Raw genomic sequence first — 18,414 nt, forward strand, 5'->3', positions numbered from 1 at the left:
ACCATATTCACATCGTGAATGGTGGTTTAGTTTTAGGAGGACATTCCTTATCTCACTAAGTTTATATCATTAATTTGGATATTTTTATTATATTTGTAAAGAGTTTTTTTATATCTAGTTTATATTGAACACTTGGAATCTTCTTTCCTTGTTTAAAAAAAAAAAAAGTCACATTTGAGAAATCTCTCCTTGAATTCACAGGCATCAATCTCTTGGTGATCTTTGAGGCCTGAGTTAACAGGCAGATTAGTGAGGGAGGTCGTTTGGACCAGGAGGCTTAGGTCCTTTTCCAGTTTTACTGTGTAGGTACAGAGAGATAGGAACCAAGGCCAAGTGCAATCTGACTTCAGATGTTGGTTTTTTTCTATTTTTTTATTGAAGTATAATTATTACTTTCAGGTGTACAACACAGTGATTTGATATATTTTTTTGATTTGATATTTTTATACATTACAAAGTAATCACCAGGATGTCAAGTTATTGTCTGTCACCATACAAAGTTATTACACTATTACTGACTTTATTCCCTATGCTGAATTTACATTCCCATGACTTATTTTACCCCAGAAGTTTTTTATTGGAGTATAATTGCTTTACAGTGTTGTTAGTTTCTGCTGTACAACTCAGCTGCATGTATATACATATCGCCTCCTCTTGGACCTCCCGGGTGTTGTTTTAAAGTGGTCCTAGGGCCAAGATAATCATGGAGAGTCAGAAGTATCATGGCTTATAAAGGGTAAAGGGTCATGAAAAGAAAGGATCAAATAAGAGACCCTGAACTCAGATCTGTGCTGTCCAAATAGTAACCAGTAGCTATGTATGCCTATTTAAATTTAAATTAATTAAAATTACATAAAACTAAAAATTCAGTTACTCAGTCACAATAGACACATGGCAAGTGCTCAGTAGCCACATGTGCCTTGGGGCTACTGTATTAGTCAGCCCAGGTATAGAATATTTCTTTTCATCCTCACTTAAACTTCTGTTGGACAGTGCTGCCCTAGAGGGAGCCAACTGAGTGGAAGCAAGGTCAGAGGCAGTGTGAAGGTAAGAAGGAAGAAGTGAGAAAATAGGTGATGGGAGGAATGAAGCTAATAGACAGAATCCCCAGTTCTCAGTGTCTCACATTTTCCTTGTTTTTGAGGATCTTGACAATTTTAAGGAGTACTGGTCAGGTATTTTGTAGAAGGGTTTGTTGGGAGTTGAGGGTTTGGGGAGGAAGCCACAAAATGTCACTCTCATCACCTCGTATCATCACTTCATATCAAGGGTACATACCGTCAACATGACTTATACTGAGTGTTGATGTTAACCTTGATCTCTTGGCCGAGGTAGGCAGTCCCTTGGTTTTAAAACTATGTGCTTGTGCTAACAACTCCCAAATTCATTTTCCAGCCCAGATTTTCTTGATCTCTAGATTTATACATTTATACATCCAATTACAGGTTTAACAGCTCTACTTGGACCCTTCACAAAAATAAGATGCTCACAAATAGATACCACCCCACCCCCTGCCGCCATGCTCTTCAAATCTACACTTTCTGTAGTCTTCTCCACTTCGGTTAAGACACTTCTATTTTCCAGTTGTCAAGGTAAAAAAATCTTAGTGTTGTCCTTGCTGCTTTCACTGTTCCGTAGAGTCTGTCAGGAAATCATGTTGACTTAAGCTTCAGAGTATTCCAGGATGTGGCCACTCGACACCATCTCTACCTCTCCCACCCGAGCCACTATCATCTTATACTGGAGCATTGCCCTAGCTTCCTAACTGCTCTCCCTGTTAGTTCCTCTTTGCCTCCTTAGAATCCATTTTCCACACAGCAGTCGGATTCATCTTTTAAAAAGAACTTTACTGACATTTACATACACACAGAAAAGTGCACACATTATGGGTTTGCAGTGAGTTTTCACAAGCTGATCACACCTCTAAGTCCAGCACCCAGAGCAAGAAGCAGCACATGACCAGCAGCTCCTCACATTCCCTTGCAGTCAGTGATCCCCCAAGGATGACCCCTGTCTTGACTTCTAAGAGCATAGGTTAGTCTTATCTGTTGTTTATGTAAATGACATCATACGAAGTATAATTTTTGAGTCTGGCTTCTTTTATGCAACATTATGTGTGTGAGAGTCATCCACGATGGTGCATGAAATTTGGTTTCTTCATTGCTGTGAACTATTCCATTGTGTTAATATATCCCAATTTATCCATTCTACTGTTGATGGGCATTCAGGTAGTTCCCAGTGTTTGGCTATTATGAATCACGCTGCTATGAATGTTCTAGTATGTGGCTTTGGGGAAATATATGTATATATTTATGTTGGGTGTCTACCCTGGAGTGGGATTTCTGGTTCAATATGTACTATCCTCGGCCTTAGTATATGTCGCCAATTTTTTTGCTAGTGATTGTACATCAGCAAGTGATCTTTTTTTAAAAAATTTATTTTATTTTTGGCTGCATTGGGTCTTCATTGCTGCACACGGGCTTTCTCTAGTTGCGGTGAGCGGGGGCTAGTCTTCGTTGCAGTGCACAGGCTTGTCATTGCGGTGGCTTCTCTTGTTGCCGAGCACGGGCTCTAGGCACGCGGGCTTCAGTAGTTGTGATGCACAGGCTTAGTTGCTCCGTGGCATGTGAGATCTTCCCGGACCAGGGCTTGAACCCGTGCCCCTTGCATTGGCAGGCAGATTCTCAACCACTGCGCCACCAGGGAAGCCCAGCAAGTGATCTTTTAAAAAATAAAAGTTAACTCCTATTACTCCTCATTTGAAAACCCATCAATGGTTTATTAGCTCACTCAGAATAATTGCTAAAGTACTTACAATGGCACATAAGGCCCTATATAGCTGGTTTACCAACTTGTCTTTGAATATGCTGAGGACAGTTACATCTTAGGGCCTTTGCATTAGCTACTATCTCCACCTCCTTTGTCCTTCTGACACATCTGCATGGCCTGCTCCCTTATTAACTTCAGATGTCTGCTTAAATACCACCAACGTATATAAATAGCCCTTCCTACCCATTTGTTTACTTTTTATTACTTTTCTTCTTACCACTTACTTCCTTGCCTATCTATATATTTTTTGATGTGGACCATTTTTAAAGTCTATTGAATTTGTTACAATATTGCTTCTGTTTTATGTTTTTTGTTTTTTTTGGCCACGTGGCATGTAGGATCTTAGCTCCCCAACTGGGGATTGAACCCACAACACCTGCATTGGAAGGCAAATTCTTAACCACTGGACCGGCAGGGAAGTCCCTATCTATATGTTTAATATATCTAAAATATTATGTGTGTCTCCACTAGAGACTTAGTTTTTTGTTAATTGCTTATCAAAAACAGTGGACATTAGTAGCTGTCCAATAAATAGTTGAATGAATAAATGAATTCAGGAAATAGTTCTAGTTGTAATAGACATAAGGTGTCTAGAAATAGAAATTTGGGGAGAATGGAAGTAAGGCAAATGAGATTAAAAATTGATTGAAAATTTTAATTTTTATTAATATAAGAGCTTTAAAAGACCCTGGGCTTATGATTAAAAATAGCAGCCCTCTGTCTCCTCCCAGTTCCCACTCCCCAAAGTTGACTACTTTCAACTTTTTTTTTAAATAAAATTTTTTTAAATCATTGTGTTCTGAACTCACAGCATTAAAAAAAAAAGTTTTTATCTTATTTATTAAGTTGAGTACTTTCAATGCTTAGCTGTTTCTTATGCTATTAAATTTGATATTTTAATAATTTGTGGTTAAATTGCTTTTTTTAAAAAAAAAAATTCAGTTTTAGATCTTATTTAAGGGCTTCCTACACTGGAAGATAAGGATCTGCTTTTCCTAAACTTCCTTCCTCCTAATACACAAACATCTTTCTCGCTATCCTCCCAGTATAATTATCCAAAATTTAAAGACCTTGGCCTCAGATGCCACTTTCTCAGGGAAGCGTTCCCTAACTTCTCATATCAAACTAACATGTTTAGTGTGTACATTATTATGAACATGGGAAAATTGTTCACTGTGAGCCAGATAATGTATTATCACATCTTATAGTTTTTTCCCTGGAATCTTCCATAATTCTTATTTTTGTGTTTGCTTACTCTTCTTCACATCACTAGCTTATTAGCCCGTACTTGTTGCCAGACTTCGAAAACACATGGGGTTATGTATCAGTTCTTTAGTTGTTTTGGAGGCATCTGTTCTAGAATTGCCAACAGGAACTATAGAACTGTACAGCCTGTTGCTCTGAATCTTACCTTCACAAACTAACCTAAAAATTCTCTTTATCTTTTTTCCTATGTTTCAGTCCTTCACTTCTGGATCCCAACTCAGAGTCTTAGTAGGAAGAGTAGTTTTTTAAGATCTTGTATATCAGTTATCTGTTGCCATAACAGATAACTGAGAAGCGTTAGTTGCTCACAATAAGCTTCACATTTCTGTGGGGCTCTGCTGACTTTGGGAGTTGTCTGGCTTTCATCTGGTCTTCGGTGGTCTTGGCTGGGACGACTGGGGTGACCTAGCTCTGTTTCAGGTATCTCATCCTCCTTGGGGACCGCCAGTCTAGCTAAGATGTGATCTTCACGTGGTGATGGCAGAGGGCAAACAGAAATGCTTACGTGCTTTTCTTGTATTTTAAATATACCTGCTGACCGGTTATTTTATTTTATTTTTTTCTGATTTACCAACATATACTTTATTATAGTTTTAAAATGTAAACAACTATTTGAAGAAACAAGGAAACAGTATACATTGAAAGCAAAACCTGAAATTACAACACTAGGGAAATTTAAAGGTCATCTGTCAGTAGCTGTCTTTCTGGTTGCAACTGCAGAGACCTCCTTGCCCTGAGAAATCACTGATATGTGGTGGGGCTTTTGCTAGGAGTATGACAATTTCACTTTATCCCTTGTCTGCCTTGATTGTCCCAGGAATGAGGCAGAAGCCAAGAAGAGTTTTTAAGAAGGAGAGTTTTACAAGCAGTGGTGTGCTGGTGAATGGGTTTTCCAAAAAGAAAAGCCCTGATTTGTAGCATTTGCCAGTTCCCATGGAATAAATAGTCCCACCTTGGCCAATTTCAAGGATGACTGTATTTAATAAGCAAATTGTGCAATTTTTGAAAATTTAACAATCAGTTCTTATGAGCTAGTACTGGCCCACTCCAGCACACTGCTGCTTAGTTCTAAAATGGGATGTTTTTAAATATGCAACTTATTTGACCAAAAACAAATATCTGTGCAAATGTGCAGAGAAAAAATTAAGATAAGTAACTTCCTTCAGCTGTCTGATTAAATGTCACTTTCTCAGGGGCGGGTGTTTTTTCCCTTTTTATATTATATAAGATTCTCCTCTAAGTCTTTTAACATTGTTACTGTTCTTTCACAGTGTTTATCACACTGATTATTTGTTTCATATTGGTCTATCCCACTAGACCTTAACCTTCAGGGAAGATGGGGACCATATCTATCATAGGGTTAGCCTGGATCCTGCAATAGTGAAGTGTATAGTAAATGTCAGATAAATGAATGATTAAATCTCAGAAATATGAAATATTTTTTAGGGTTCTTTTTATTGAATTGTATGTGAAGTGTGTTCCTCCAAGGATTTGGCAGAAAAGAGAGGAAAAACATTACTAATTTGCGGGAGAGATAAGCTGGCTTCCCTTGGGCTTTTTGCTGGGCCTCACCACACTCCCCTGTGTAATCAAGGCTGTAAAGCTTTGATTAGTAGTATGTTGTTTGTGGCTTTAGGACCTTCAGATACTAGTAACTGTTTTCATCAGTGTATTAGTTATGACTCTGGGACTTGTAAGCAGCTGGAAACGAGTGTTCCTACTGGTAAATATGAATGTTTATTGTTCTGAATTAGATGACAGTACTTTCATTGTTATTTCAGACGAGTGTTTGAAGAACATGTTTTTAAACTTGGTGACTGAGTTGCAGTACAGTTTTGTGATTGGTATTGCATTCAGTAAACTTCTGCAGCATGAAGTTTTGAAAGAATGAAAAATTAACATTAATTAAACTAACCTAAGTTATAGAAAGCCTTCTATAAATGAACTAAAAAACTAACTATAAAAAAACTGTTTCTAAACATGAGCTTATGTAGGTTTAAATTACCGATCTATAATGTTCTATTTAATCATTTTAGCCTTTTCATAATTTGGAAGGAGATTCACATATTTGTGACCCATTGTTTGGTCATTACAGGCATTGACTTTGTTTGGACAGGAACTTGTGATAGAGCTAGAAATTTGCTCCCCAGATTGAAGCAGACCTTGCTTGTGTGTGGTCTAAATATTTATATTTCTTAATGACCAGTTTTTGTCCTTTTTTTTTTTTTTTTTTTTTTTTTTTTAGTAATAGTCCTTTAGAAACTTTTTTAAAAAAATATTTATTGGCTGTGCTGGGTCTTGGTTGCGGCATGTGGGATCTTTTTAGTTGCGGCATGCAAACTCTTAGTTGCGGCATGTGAGATATAGTTCCCTGACCAGGGATTGAACCCAGGCCCCCTGCATTGGGAGTGCAGAGTCTTAGCCACTGGACCACTAGGGAAGTCCCTGTCTTCTGCTTTTTTTATCCAATTAAGTGGTAAATATAGGTGATCTTTTATATCATGAAATTTTAGATCTTAAAGGGACAATAACATCTTAGTCTAGCCTTTTCATTTTATATAGCACTTGGATTGTAAGTTTTATGAGACTGCTGTTGGCTGGCAGTAATTGTCAGTAAATATTTGTTGAATGAGTGAATAATGAATGTACCTTGTGGATAAAGAATGAAGACCAGAGAGATTAGAAAACTTTCATGCTTATACAATTAGTGAAACAGCCAAGGCTATTTAATGGCCATTTTAAGAAAGCTGAAGGGTAGGATGACTATAGAAGGTGTTATAAATGAATCGATTTCAGAGAAACACTAATAAAAATAATTTCTACTATCATAGTTCCCAGTAACTATTAAGGGAATTCCAATATTTTAAGCTATAGCAATGGCTCCAAGTTTCCCTGTGTACGAGGTTTTTGCAGGAAAAAAATGTTGATGCGATTAGTGATTTTAAAGAAGTACGTGTAAAAAGCTTAGGAAATATTCTCTCTAGAACAAGATACTTCATTGACAGTCCGAGCTCAGAATATAACTTAAATATAATTGTGTGATTACATTTTAGTCGCTGTTAAGGACTGAAAGACTGAAGTTTACGAATATTTTCTAACATGTAAGAAATATGGAAGAGAAAGGTCTTTCTTTTCTGCAGCAAGTGGACAAAATTCTTGCTTTGTGCAGGAAACCTTGGCAGACCTTGAGAATTCTAAATTGCTGTTTTGTCTCTTTTTCCTCAGAAGAATTTGAATAGTTTTTTTTTCTTCTATCTGAAACATGTTTTTTCTTCTCCTCACCCTCATGTTTAACTTAATTAGGACTCCTCTTCTGTATCTACATATTTTGTCTGATACAGCCAAGTCTTTTTAAAACATCATTGAGAGCTCTCAAAGCTTTTTTTAAAAAATTTATTTAATTAATTTATTTTTGGCTGCGTTGGGTCTCCGTTGCTGCGTGCGGGCTTTCTCTAGTTGCGGTGAGCGGGGGCTACTCTGTTGCGGTGCACGGGCTTCTCATTGCAGTGGCTTCTCGTTGCAGAGCTCGGGCTCTAGGCGCACAGGCTTCAGTAGTTGTGGCACACGGGCTCAGTAGTTGTGGCTCGCAGGCTGTAGCGCGCAGACTCAGTAGTTGTGGTGCGTGGGCTTAGTTGCTCTGCGGCATGTGGGATCTTTCTGGACCAGGGCTCAAACCCGTGTCCCCTGCATTGGCAGGCTGATTCTTAACCACTGCACCACCAGGGAAGCCTTAGAGCTCTCAAAGCTTCTTTTACTACCAAGGTCCTCATCCTCAGAGCTAGATATGGGAAGTCTTTCTGGTCCCTTGCTTCCAAGTGAATGGCCCTAAACAGACCAGAAGGCCACAGTCTCATTTGTGTTCTCTTTGGTATTCTCTAGGTATATTCCTGGCAGACATGTCACCCTGCACTATTTCGGATTCTTCCTTGGGTTCTTACTGTCAGCTCTTAGTCATATTCCTTCTAGCCGTCAACTTGTCCAACATCATGACCAAGTCATGAGTACCCAGAAACTCCTCATGTTCAAGTAAGCCCTTGATGGCTTATCACAACAGAGAGTATGTCTTTGTTTTGCCTTTAAATCGCTAGATCAGGTTGACGGAAGAGCTTTCTTTTTTAAAAAAAAATCTTTATTGGAGTATAGATGGAATAGCTTTTTAAGCTAGCATGTATTCAGTTCACAACATGTCATCAAGGGACCATCGTAAAAGTAGGATTGGGAGCATGGAGGACTTGCCTAGTTCCCTAAACAGAGAAAGAACACGCCCCATCAACTGAAGAGAGACCTCAGACTTGGTATCATCCATCAGCTTAGAGATCTATAGTTTCTTATATCTGCTAGACTCTGTCTTAGTCCTGGACATTGTTCTGTGCTTGCCCTGATTTACCTGTAGTATTCATTGCCTGTTTTGGTTTATAGGGTGCAAATTAGCTTTGATATTCACCTGCCCTATTTTACTTGGAGAAGGTCGTCATGTCTTGCCACTGAAACTCAAAGATTACAAAGATAGTGCATTTGATTTAGATTTGAGTGTGGGTAGTGAGACCTCAGAAGCCAAAACTAGAACCAATATGGAAATTACAGGGAAGTCAGTTTCAGCTTAATATTAGTAGAATTTCTAACAAGTAGAGCTGTTAGAAAACGCTCTGTATTGTTCCTAGATGTGTAGTTACTTTACTAGGGGTGATTCAGCAGAAGCTAGGTAAACAGTTGGAGGGTTTTGTGTGGGCATTGACAGTGTGGGTGGGGTGGGCTAGATGATACACCAGTGGTGAGATTTTTGACTCCGATGTAAATGTTCAGTGGTTATAGACTAACGCAGAGAGAGAACAAGCTGAGAAGACTTCTGGCAGTGGTTAGTCACTGAGCAAGATGAAATTGCCAAGAGAAGATGTACTTGGAAGAGCAGAAGGCCATACCTCAAAGCCCATATTTAAAAGGTGGAAGCAGGAAGTGGAACTGCTGAAGGAAAACACTGAGAGGAAGAAAACTGGAATAGTTTAGAGTACAGAGGCCAAGGGGAGAGAGCTGGAAGGAGGAAGGAGGAATTCAGGAATAACATAGAAACTGGTTTACTCTAAGGCAGTGGTCCCCAAGGTATGCACAGCCAACCACTAGGATGTAGTAGGACTCGCGTTTCTATTCAAACATAAATAGCTCGCAAAAAAAAAAAAAACATAAATAGCTTTATAGAAACACATTTATACTTATTATTCTTGAATTTTTTGAAGGTATTTCATGATGTACATAATGTATTAATATAGTAATATTTGTGTATAACATAAATAGATACAGTATATTGGAGGAGGTGTGGCCAACATCTAACTAATAGAATACACAGTCAAAAAATGATTTGAGTCCTCTGTCCAAGAAAGAAAATGCTCTCTTCTGTGCTTATAGGTCTCTTCTGTGCTTATAGGTATCCCATTTAGGTTTTTAAAAAAATTTTTTATTGTGTTAAAACACATAGAATTTACCATCTTAACCATCTTTACGTGCACAGTTCAGTGGTATTAGATATATTCACATTGTTGTGTAACCATGACCTTCTTCTATCTCCATAATTCTTTTCATCTTATAAAACTGCAACTCTATACCCATTAAACAGTAACTCCCATTTCCCCGTACCCACAGCCCCTGCCAGCCACCATTCTACCTTCTTTCTTCATGATTTTTTTGACTATCCTAAGTACCTCATATAAGTGGAATCAGACAGTTTTTGCCTTTTTGTGGTTGGCCTAATTAGCATAACGTCCTCAAGATTTATCCATGTTGCAACATATTACAGAATTTCCTTCCCTTTTAAGACTTAATAATATTCCATTATGTGTATATACCACATTTTGTTTATTTTTCAGTCCATGGTCACATGGGTTGCTTCTATGTTTTAGCTATTGTGAATGATGCCGCTATAAACATGGGAGTACACATAGTTCTCCCACACTCTCCTTTCAGTTTTTCATTTTAGAATAGACCCAGAAGTAGAATTGCTGGATCATATGGTGATTCTATTTTTAATTTTTGGAGGAACTACCATACTGTTTTCTACAGTGGCTGTACTATTTTACATTTCCACCAACAGTTCACAAGGGTTCCACATCCTCGTCAACACTTATCATTTTCTGTTTTTTTGATAGTAGCCATCCTAATGGGTATGAGGTGGTATCTCATGGTAGTTTTGATTTGCTTTTCCCTAATGACTAGTGATGATGTGCATCTTTTCGTGTACTTCATGACCATTTGTATATCTTCTTTGGAGAAATATCCACTTAAGTTATTTGCCCATTTTTAAATGGGTGGTTTTATTGTTTGAGTTTTGGGAGTTATATGCTGGATACTATTCCTTTATTAGATAAACTACTTGTAAATATTTTCTCCCATACTGTGGGTTGCCTTTTTACTCTGTTGATTATTATCTTTTGATGTACATCAGTTTTAGTTTTCTTGAAGTCCTATTTGTCTTTTTTTTTGTTTCCTAGGCCACTGGTGTCATATCTAAGAAATTATTGCCAAATCTAATGTTGTGAAGCTTTTGTCCTATATCTTCTTCTAAGAGTTTTATACTTGTAGGGCTTATATTTAGGTTCTAGATCCATTTTTTGAGCTAATTTTTGTATGTGGTGTTAGATAAGGATCCAACTTCATTCTCTTGCATGTGGATATCCAGTTTTCCCAGGACTGTTTGTTGAAAAGAATATCCTTTCCCCATTGAAGGTTTGGCACCCCTGTAAAAAATCATTTGTCCATATTGCAAGGGTTCATTTCTGGGCTCTCTAGTAGAGTCCATTGGTGTATATGTTTGTCTGTTCACTAATACCACACTGGTTTGATTACTATAGCTTTGTGGTAAGTTTTGAACTCAGGAAGTATATCCTCAAGTTTTGTTCTTTTTTAAGATTGCTTTGGCTACTTGGGGACATTTTGAGATTCCATATGAATTTTAGGATTTTTTTTTTTTTCTATTTCTGCCAAAAACATGATTGGGATTTTGGTGGGAATTGCATTGAATCTGTAGTAGCTTTGGGTAGTATGGACATCTTAACAGTATTAAGATTTCCAATTAATGAACATGGGATGTTTCTATTTATGTCCTTAATTTCTTTTGTCAGTGTTTGTAATTGTACAATCTTTCTCCTTCGTGGTTAAATTAATTCCTTATTCTTTTTGATACTATTGTGAATAGAATTGTTTTTGTGAACAGAATTGTTTTTGTAGTTTCCTTTGCAAATTGTTCATTGTTTGTATATAGAAATGCAACTGATTTTTCTGCATTGGCTTTATATTTTGCTACTTTACTGAATTTGTTAGTTTTAAGTTTTTTTGGTGTGTGGAATCTTTAGGGTTTTCTTACATATAAGATCATATCATCTGCAAATAGAGAATTTTACTTCTTCCTTTCCAATTTGGTTGCCTTTCTTTTTCTAGCCTAATTGCTCTGGGTAGAACTTCCAGTACTGTATTGAGTAGAAATGCTGAAAGTGGATATCCTTGCCTTGGTCCTGATCTTAGAGGAAATGCTTTCAGTCTTGGACCATTGGGTATGATGTTTCTTGTGAGTTTTTCACATATGGCTTTTATTATGTTGAGGTAGTTTCCTTCTATTCCTAGTTTGAGTGTTCTTATCATAAAAGGGTGTTATTCTATCAGATTCTTTTTCTACATCTATTGAGGGATCGTGTGGAATTTTTTCCTTCATTCTGTTGATAATGGCATATTACTTTTCTTTTTTTTTTGTAAGTCTGTTGAACCATCCTTGCATTTCCCACTTGGTTATGGTATTTAATCCTTTTAATATGCTGCTGACTTCTGTTTGCCGCAATTTGTTGAAGGTTTTGGCATCACTGTTCACAAGGGATATTGGTCTGTAGTTTTCTTGTTGTGTCTCTGTCCAGATTTGGTATCAAGGTAATGCTGGCCTCACAGAATGAGTTTGGAAGTATCCCCTCCTCTTCAGTCTTCTGGAAAAATTAGAGAAGAATTGATGTTAGTTCTTTAAATGTTTGATAGAATTCAACAGTCAAGCCATCAGGTCCAGGGCTTTTCTTTGTTGGAAGACTTTTGATTACTGATTCAATCTCCTTATTAATTATAGGAATAGTCAGATTTTCTAGTTCTTCATGATTTAATCTCGGTAGATTTTGTGACTCTAGGAATTTGTCCATTTCATCTAGTTGTGATTTGTTGGCATCCAACTGTTCACAGTACTCCTATCCTTTTTTTTTTTTTTTTTTTTTTTTTTTTTTTGCGGTCCGCGGGCCTCTCACTGCTGTGGCCTCTCCCGCTGCGGAGCACAGGCTCCGGACACGCAGGCTCAGCGACCATGGCTCACGGGCCCAGCTGCTCCGCGGCATGTGGGACCTTCCCGGACCGGGGCACGAACCCACGTCCCCTGCATCGGCAGGCGGACTCTTAACCACTGCGCCACCAGGGAAGCCCTACTCCTATCCTTTTTGTATCTGTAGAACCAGTGCTAATGTCCCCACTTTCATTTCTGATTTCAGTAATGTGAGTCTTTACAGCTTTGTTCCCCACCCCTTTTAGTTGGTGATGTCAGATAATTAACATCTTTATACATAGTACACTCAAAAGCAAAGTTATGATGCTTTAAAATTATAAATTCAAAGTTATGATTCTTTCTCAAATTATGTAGAAAACAAGATTTGGAGTGAGAAACCTAAGTTACAGTAATACTAGCTTTTACACTGATAGTTTTTTTTTCTTTAAATGTGTTAGTCTCTTAAGTCATGTAGAAAAAGTGTAGTTACAAACCACTGTTACAATAATACTAGCTTCTGCAATTGCCAATGTACTCACCTTTACTGAGATCTGTATTTCTCTATAGGCTTCAAAATACTGTCTAGTGTCCTTTCATTTCACCCTGCAGTACCCCCTTGAGCATTTTTTTGTAGGGCAGGTCCAGTGGTCACATACTCCCTCAACTTTTGTTTATCTGGGAAAGTCTTGATTTCTCCCTCACTCTTAAGTTTTGCCAGATACAGGATTCTCGTTTGATAGTTTTTTTCTTCTAGCATTTGACTATATCGACCTATTGTCTTATGGCCTCTGAAGTTTCTGACAAGAAGTCTGATAATCTTACTGAGGAGCCCTTGTATGTGATGAGTCACTTCTATTGTGCTTTCAAGATTCTCTTTGTCTTTTGAAAGTTTGATTATAATGTGTCTTGGTGTAGATCTCTGAGTTCTTCTTACTTGGAGTTTACTGAGCTCCTTGGATGTTTATATTCATGTATTTCATTAAATTTGGGACATTTTCAGCCATTATTTCTTCAAATATTCTCTCTGTCCTTTTTCTCTCACTTTTCCTTCTGTGACTCCCACTATGCTTATGTTGGTCTTCTAAATCATGTCCCATGGGTCCCTTAGTCTCTATTGGCTTTTCTTCCATTCTTTTTTTCTTCAGACTCAGCAATTTTCATTGTCCTATCTTCAAGTTCGCTGAGTCTTCTGTCTGCTGAAATCCGCCTTTGAATCCTTCTAATGAATTTTTCATTTCAGCTATGTAGCAATACTCTTCAGCTCCAGAATTTCCTTTTGGTTCTTTCTAAGTTTTCTATCTCTTTATTGATAATCCCATTTTGTTCACACATTGTTTTCTTGACGTTTTCCATATCTCCCTTTAGTCTGTTGGCCGTCTTTAGGACAGTTACTTTGAAGTTTTTGTCTAGTGTATCAGCCATTATGTGTTTTTCAGAGACAGCATCTGTTGATTTTTTTTCTTTTATTTATTTATTTGGCTGCATGGGACCTTTCGTTGCGGCGTGTGGGACCTTTCATTGCGGCGCGTGGGACCGTTCGTTGCGGTGCGTGGGCTTCTCTCTAATTGTGGCATGTAGGTTTTCTCTAATCTAGTTGTGGCACGTGGGCTCCAGAGCACATGGGCTCTAGTTGAGGCCTGTGCGCTCAGTAGTTGTGGTGTGCGGGCATAGTTGCCCCGCAGCATGTGGGATCTTAGTTCCCCGACCAGGGATCACACCTGTATCTCCTGCGTTGAAAGGCAGATTCTTTACCACTGGACCACCAGGGAAGTCCTGATATTTTTCTTTTTCTTTGAGTGAGCCATACTTTGTTGTTCCTTTGTATGCCTTGTGATTTATTTTATTTTACTGGACTTTTGAATTTAATAATGTGGTAACTCTGGAAATCAGATTTCCCCCTTCCTTAAGGTTTGCTTGTTTTTCTTATTGTTTGTTTTTGATTGTTGTAGACGGTCTCTTTGCTGAGGATCAGTCTGAGATGTAAGCTGAAGGTCTTCCCAGGTCTTTTCTGAGCCTTTCCCTGGGCGTACACAGTCACTTTCTAATTTTCTGCATATATGCAGTTGTTTTTAAATGTCCTAGTCTTTAAAGTCTGGCTCCAAAAGGGGAAAAAGTGAAAAATGAAGGGGGAGAAGGGGTCTGGCCTTTTAATCCCCCTGGAAGTCATTTCAGCCAGAGGGAAGGGGCTGCGACAATGTCGGGAAGGTACGACAACAACGGCCGCCCACCTTCTTGTCTGCGCTCTGTGATCAGAAGCAACCATCAGCACTCAGAGCAGAGATGCCGATATCTGGAGGACAGGGTCCTTTTTGCCCACCCTAGCTCCCACAAGCTGTGGGCAGTGGTTCCAGGAAAACATGCACAGTTGTCTGCCAAGGGGTTGGGGATGGAGGATGGGTAGCTCCTACTGTGCTAAGAGCCAAAATTGACTGACTTCACCACAATTTACCATCTAAGTCTTCCCGTGGAAGTTGCAAGCCTTCAAAGTTCCAAAATGGTTGGATCAGACAGATTCTACCAATGCAGTTGTTGTCTAGGTGGGAGATAGATTCCTGGTGCTTCGTACTGCGGCATCTTCCCAGAATCCCCTCCCCCATTTAGTTTTATAAATATTCCCTTGTCAGATTTTGACTGGATGTTTCCTTTTTGCCTAACCGTAATGGACATAATGAAGGCTTAGAAACATGCAGAAGATGCCACCCCTGGCTCTGGTTAAGAGCACTGTCTTGTTAAGGCTAAGTTGTTGCTGCCTAACAACAACTCCCCCTCCCGGCCCTCCAAATTTAGTGGCTTAAAACAACCACCATTTTACTGGTCGTGATGCCGAAGTTCAGGAATTTATCATGAGTGGTGATCTCTGCATGGTACCTGGTTTCCCAGGCAGCGGGAGCTGTCAGGACTCTTAGGGCCCAGGCCCAGAACTGGCACAGCAGTCACTTCTGATGATTCTGCTGATCAAATCACAGGGCAGCTCAGATTCAGGTAGAGAGGAAATAAGAGTCTACCTCTTGACAGGAAGAGTAGTCCTATGTCTGCACGTTTAGGAGGAGTTGTTGGTACACATCTTTGCAGAATATCTCCGACAGGAGTCTAGACAGTCACTTGACTCGATATAGACTCAAAACAACTAAATTATAATGAAGTTCAAATTGAATGTGAGATTTCCAGGGCACCCCACGTCTCCCGTATTAGAATGTATGCTCCACGTGGGCAGGGAGTTTTATCTGTTTGGTTCATTGCTTCATTTCCAGCCTGAGAGTAGTGCTTGGCTTGTGACAGAGGCTCAGTGAGTATCTGTTGCAGGAAGGACTGCTTGATGGTGATGGTAGTAGCAGAAGGGTTGGTGTAGAACACCTCCATCAGAGAAGGCTGCAGAGACAACGTGAATCTGCCGCCAAGTTTGCGAAAAGCGTGATGAACGTGAATCAGTGTCTCAGAGGTGGAGAGACGCTTATTCACTGTTCCACAACACTGAGGCCCGCCCGTGCCAGATGTGAGGGGGAAGTAAGAGACCTTCCCTTGAGGAAGGGGATCCCAACATCGTAGTGTATGACATGCGCTAAATCATAGAAAAGAGAGGGGTCTTCTTGGGATGACAGTGGAAGGCTTCAGCATGGGTGTGCTTGGATAGGAGTGAGTGAGGTTAGTGTGACTGAAACTGAGCTGAAGACACGACTAAAAAATGGTTATGGGGTGTGCATGTGACTGTAAAATTTCCAGAGGCTTGAAAATAGTCACCTTCAGGATATATTTATACATCCTGAAATAGTAAGGGTCTCCCCCTCTAAGTTCTTAAACATGTGTTATTTGATGAAAACTAGATTTGAGAGTTCCTGAATTTGGTGTAAAATTTTTTAATATCAGTGATAAGGAGGCACTTCCCTGGTGGTCCAGTGGTTAAGGCTCCGTGCTTCCACTGCAGCGGGAGCGGGTTCTGTCCCTGGTCTGGGAACTAAGATCCCACATGCCATGCAGCATGGCATAAAACAAAAACAAAAAACAGTGATAAGGAGAATGTCAAGGGAGACCATTCATCATTAAGATTGGTGAGTTAATTGATGGTGATTATTCACCTTACTGTAGTTTTATAATGCTTTTAGAAGTTTGCAGAGATCATTGCCAAATACATGTGCCAGGGTGAAAAGCAACAATGTAAAATTATTAGTATGTAGTAGTATCTTCCCTCCCTCCTTCTGCCGGGGAAGTGATCTCAGCCCTTGTTTGTGGTGAGTGAACCAGGAGAGGAGATGGATAAAGAAATGAGATGAGCATTCTGAACATTGAGTTCCATTAGGTAAACAGGAGTATTTTTAAAGTCCTCTCCCCTGAGTCACTTCTGTCCATACAGACAAGCAAACCACTTTCACTGAACCTGTGACAGCATGTCCGGATGAGCGGGGGAACCTTTTATCTTTTCAATCATCTTGAACAGCTCCTGAAGAAAGTTACTCTTGCTTTAGTGAGTAACTTTTCCCTTATCTATAAACTTAGTTGTGGTCTTCTTTTTTCTTGCCTTTTTCTCCTGAGGCTACTTTAGCAAATAAAATTTTAAAAAATTGAGGCTTGCCTGATGGGCCAGGGAAGAAAAAATACTTGTTTTGTGTGAGCTCTTATTTGAAGTGAGTCATGTCTAACTACACTAAGAAAATGAAACACTTAAAGGTACTTTGTTTTTTGTGGTTTTTTTTGCTGTACGCGGGCCTCTCACTGTTGTGGCCTCCCCTGTAGCGGAGGGAGGCTCCGGATGTGCAGGCTCAGCGGCCATGTTTCACGGGCCCAGCCGCTCCGCGGCATGTGGGATCCTCCCGGACCGGGTCACGAACCTGTGTCCCCTGCATCGGCAGGCGGACTCTCAACCACTGCGCCACCAGGGAAGCCCCTTTGGTTTTTTTTTAAATGTTCTCTTCACTCATTGAACTCTAGGGCTCCTGGCTCCTTGAAGGTTATTAGTATGGTAGGAATAGTGTCATTTATATATTTATTTAATTTTTTGGCTGCACTGCGCAGCACGTGGGATCCTAGTTCTCCAACCAGGAATCGAACCCGTGTCCCCTTCATTGGAAGCGTGGAGTCTCAACACCTGGACCACCAGGGAAGTCCCCCGTGTCATTTATAATAGCAGTCATCACAGCCCCTTACATTTCATGTCCATTGGGCTTTCAGGTGGACAGGGCACAAGGCCAGTGAGGGGGGTAAGGAGAGAACAAGCCCAATTCCTAATCTAGAACACTCCTCACCGAAACTTTTTTGTGTAAATTTTTTTTTTTAGTTTATTAGCTCATGTCCTTCGTTAATTAGTGTACAGTTACTTGTCTTCTGGTTTCTTGAAACAATAGATTAGATCACATTTGCCACAATAGCGTCTGTCAAAGTGGCTGGCCGTGGAAACTCCAGCACCGCCTTCATCTGAAGGGCACTCCCTGCGAAGGTGACTGATCTAACCATTCTCATCCACCTTAGGGTATTTCAGGACAGCCCGCTTAGCCTTCTTTCTCTTATGCCTTGTTCTTCTTGGGAGCAGTGTAAGACTTCTTCCTTTTCTTAGCACCACCACGAAGTCTCCACACAGCTGAAGAGTGGACTCCTTTGAATGTTGTAGGCAAAGTCCATCTTGCAGTTGCTGGCCAGCAAAGGAGTCTTTGCTGATCAGGAGGAATTCCTTTCTTTTTTTTTTTTTTTTTTTTTTTTTTTTTTTTTGCGGTACGCGGGCCTCTCACTGTTGTGGCCTCTCCCGTTGAGGAGCACAGGCTCCGGGCGCGCAGGCTCAGCGGCCATGGCTCATGGTCCCAGCCGTTCCGTGGCATGTGGGATCCTCCCGGACCGGGGCACGAACCCGTGGACTCTCAACCACTGTGCCACCAGGGAAGCCCAGGAATTCCTTTCCTATCCTGGATCTTGGCCTTTACGTTTTCTGTTGTATCCCAGGGTTCAACCTCCAGAGTGATGGTCATCACAGTAATCTGCATCTTGGCTGCAGTTCCTCTGTGGATGGTAGATTCGAAAGCCTCTTTAATGTAATCTTGGTCCTCTTTCTAACCATTCCT

General features: G+C 39.8%; 1 protein-coding gene and 1 pseudogene across 1 annotated transcript in view; one reads left to right on the top strand and one right to left on the bottom strand.

Annotated features, from left to right (window-relative positions):
- Window positions 1-18,414, top strand: part of CNNM2 (cyclin and CBS domain divalent metal cation transport mediator 2) — a 145,312-nt gene that overhangs the window by 41,652 nt on the left and 85,246 nt on the right. The window lies entirely within an intron of this gene.
- Window positions 17,676-18,336, bottom strand: LOC103091087 (ubiquitin-40S ribosomal protein S27a pseudogene; annotated as a pseudogene).

Source organism: Lipotes vexillifer, unplaced genomic scaffold (genome assembly GCF_000442215.2).
Source record: "Lipotes vexillifer unplaced genomic scaffold, Lipotes_vexillifer_v1.1 scaffold916, whole genome shotgun sequence".
NCBI classification, from domain to species: Eukaryota; Metazoa; Chordata; class Mammalia; order Artiodactyla; family Lipotidae; genus Lipotes; species Lipotes vexillifer.